The 3797-nt window shown below is 42.2% G+C and overlaps 1 non-coding gene across 1 annotated transcript; it reads right to left on the bottom strand.

The window, feature by feature from the left end:
* Positions 1-1232: 1232 nt before the first annotated feature.
* On the bottom strand, positions 1233-1348 carry LOC115070939. Its single transcript, XR_003850047.1, has one exon. It is a non-coding gene; the product is annotated as a U5 spliceosomal RNA (small nuclear RNA).
* Between the last annotated feature and the right edge of the window lie 2449 nt (positions 1349-3797).

Below are 3797 nucleotides of genomic sequence, written 5' to 3'. Positions count from 1 at the left end.
TCATCAGGTCATTGGGCTTGGCAACAAGCACCTCTACCTGCTGAGTCCTGGTTCACGTTTCAAAAGTTTTTCTTTTTTTAAAAAATATTTCATTAGGCTGGGCATGGTGGTGCATGCCTTTAGTCCCAGCACTTGGGAGGCAGAGGCAGGTGGATCTCTATGAGTTCAAGGATCTCTAGACTGGTTTTCATAGTGAGTTCCAGGCAGCTGGGGCTACAGGGAGACCTTGTCTCAAAAGGACAAAAAAAAAAAAAAGAATTTTTAAATTTATTATTTTTAAGTATATAAGTGTATTGCCTGCATGCATGTAAATGTACCTGTGTTGTACAATGCCTGTGGAGGTCAGAAGAGGGCATTGGGCCCCTAGAACTGGAGTTAAGAATGGTTGTCAGCCACCATATGGGTGCTGGGAATCGAACCCAGGTCTCCTGCAAGAATAGTCAGTGCTCTTAACAGCTGAGTCATCTTTCCAGCTGCTTAAAAACTTTTCAACATCTGATGGCTTTACGGGGACTTCATATAAAAGAATTACTACCTTAAAGATTTAGTGTATTCATTAAGAAATATAGTAGTGTCCAGCATTCCTGGAACTCACTAATGTAGACCAGGCTGGCCTTGAACTCACAGAGATCCACCTGCCTCTGCCTCCTAAATGCTGGGATTAAAGGCGTGCGCCACCTCGCCCAACTAAGAGTGTTTTTCTTTTTAAAACCCTTTAATTGTTGATTAGGAGGAGATGACTCCACGGTTAAGAGCACTGACTGCTCTTGCAGAAGACACAGGTTCGATTCCCAGAACCCATATGGTGGCTACGAACCGTCCTTAACTCCAGTTCCAGGGGGATTCCCAGAACCTATATGGTGGCATTGGACAGCAGGGGTGCACTCACATACATGCAGGCAATACACTCATACACATAAAATAATAAATACAATGTCAAAAGAAAAAAAAGCTACAACGTCATACTAAGCAGCGAAAATAAACCTGGCTTCTTGTAAATAAAAAAAGAAAAATCCCACTAGTGTAGTGATACGCATTTTAAATCCCACACCACCACACCTCGGGAATCTCTATACCGCTTCCAGCAAGCACCTCGGGAATCTCTATACCGCTTCCAGCAAGAAGCGACAGACACTGAACAGATTCGGATCTATTGCACACAGCAGTCACACAGTACATCCACGGAAAAACACTAACAAGCTTTTCATTTTTTTTTTTTGACAAGATTATGTAGCCTTGTCAAAACAAGGCCTCAAAAAATTGGTTTCAGACTCAGAGTTGTTCCTCTCCACGGAAATCTTTAGTAAAAGGCGAAAGATTTATACGATCTGAAGAGAAACCAGAGTATGCTTCATGTGGTTTGCGATGGAAGTCTACAGTAACTTCATCTCCTATTAAACTGATGGTGGCTATGTATTGACAGAACCATTGTGGGACAAACAATTAGCTAATGAGTTTCTTAAAAAATATTTCCTAGATTTAAATTTTCGAGTAACGAATAAGTATATTTCCATGAAAATCCCTGAATTATTTGCAGTGTATTATGGGTATGCAAATAAGACTGAGTAATCGCCCTTGAGACACGGCCTGGTTCCTTGGGGCGCCTACAGGGGGCACCCCCCAGAGCCCAGGCTTTGCACCGCGTGGGTTAAACCTTTCCTGCTTAGCCCGCCGGATTTATGCCTTGGTACGCTGGGATTCTGAGTATGATTTCTTTTAAATAAAGGAGTTTCCAGCAGTTTAGATGGCGAGGGTCTGTAAAGGACGCAGAAATGAACAAATTTCTTGTAGTTAGGGGTGGGATTGAGACAGGGCCCACAGAGGGTTTCAAAACTGTTAGCAGTGTGTGCTTTTCCTTTTTTTTTTTTTTTTTTTTCTTTCCTTTTTTTTTCCTTCATTGTTTGGACAATACTTTTATTAGTTTCTGTAATCAAACCCACATAGGTAAAACTATTTAATACAGTGCATCACCTCTGTAAAAATGGAAAAAAAAAAAAATGGTGCTTCTAGACCAATATGGCTGTTGATTTCTGTATTCAACAAGGTAAGCTGGGAGCCATTTTTCCGAAGTTGACAACATAGCTAGCTAAAAAAAAAATTCAGCTTATATATATGTATGTGTATGTGTTTATATTTATATAAAAAGACCCGTAATGCCAGACGTGGTGGCCCACGCCTTTAATCCCAGCACTCAGGAAGCAGAGGCAGAGGCAGGCAGATCTCAGTGAGTTTGAGAGGAGCCTGGTCTCCGTAGCGAATCCAGGTCAGCTGTGGCTACAAGGGACCCTATCTTAAAAACACCAAAAATAAAAATAATAATTAAAAAAAAAATCAGTAATAGCAGTGTGTTATGCATCAGTATCAGCAACAGTTCTGTAGATATCTGAACGAAATTATAGAGACACCCAGCAGGCTCCATTAAAAAAGAAGACATTGGGGGCCTGGAAAGATGGCTCAGCGCTTGAGAACACTGGTTGTTCTTGCACAAGACCCAGTTTCGAATCCCAGCCCCACATGGCAGCCAACAACTGTCCATAAATTCCAGTTCCAGGGGATAAAACGGCCTCTTCTGTCCTCCACTGGCATTGCATGACACAGTGCACTTACCTACATGCAGGCAATACACACATACACATAAAATAAAAATAATAAATAAAGCCAGCATGGTGTTATGCAGTTTCAAGCGTTCTGAGTTAAATATGTGGTTTTGTGGAGAGCTGGAGAGATGGCTTAGCAGTTAAGAGCATGGACTGCTCTTGCAGAGGATCCAGGTTCGATTCCCAGCACCCACATGGCAGCAAACAAATGTCCATAACTCCAGTTCCAGGGGATCCAACAGCCTCTTCTGTCCTCCATGGGCATTGCATTACATGGATGCACTTACTTACATGCAGGCATAACACTCATTCACGTACATTAAAATAAATAAATAAAATATTTGAAAAAAGAAAGAAAACATCACAAACAAAATCCCAGAAAACACAGGTCTGTTACTGATGTGGTACCTGGCATCATCATCGTTATTGATATTATTATTATTTTCTCAATCACCATCTGAGGTTCTCAGGTTTTATTACTTTTTTTTTTTTGTCTTTTTGAGACAGGGTCTCCCTTGTAATCCCAGCTGGCCTGGAATTCATTATGTAGACCAGGTTGGCCTTGAACTCACAGACATCTGCCTACCTCTGCCTCCCAGTGCTAGGATTAAAGGCATGGGCCACCATGCACAGCCTAAAATTTTTATTTATTTATTTTAATTTTATATGTATGGGTGTTTTGCCTGCATGTACGTAAGTGTACCACATGTATGCAATGCCTTTGGAGACCAGAAGAGGGCAGTGGATCACCTGGAACTGGAGTTGTGGACAGTTGGTAGCATCAATCTGGTGCTAGGAACCAAATCTGGGTCCTCTGCAAGAGTAGCCAGTGCTTTTAACTGCTGATCCCTCTCTCCAGCTCCTTAAGAGATTTTTTTTTTTTTTTCTTTTTGTCTTTTTGAGACAGGTCCTCCCTGTAGCCCCAACTGGTTTGGAACTCACTTGTAAACTAGGCTGGCCTCAAGCTCACAGAGATCCACCTGCCTCTGTCTCCCAAGTGCTGGGATTAAAGGCATGCGACACTACGCCTGACTAAGAGATATTTTTTTAAAGTCTAGTAGGATGAGACACTATCACTTTAAAAATATCTTTTAGCCGGGCATGGCGGCACACACCTTTAGCCCCAGCACTTGGGAGGCAGAGGCAGGTAGATCCTGTGAGTTCCAGGCCAGCTGGAGCTTCAGGGAGACCCTGTCTTAA

This window comes from Nannospalax galili, unplaced genomic scaffold (genome assembly GCF_000622305.1).
Source record: "Nannospalax galili isolate Female #2095 unplaced genomic scaffold, S.galili_v1.0 scaffold54, whole genome shotgun sequence".
Lineage (NCBI taxonomy): Eukaryota > Metazoa > Chordata > Mammalia > Rodentia > Spalacidae > Nannospalax > Nannospalax galili.
Note: the sequence above shows the minus strand (reverse complement) of the source record. Positions and strands in the feature narration are given on the sequence as shown.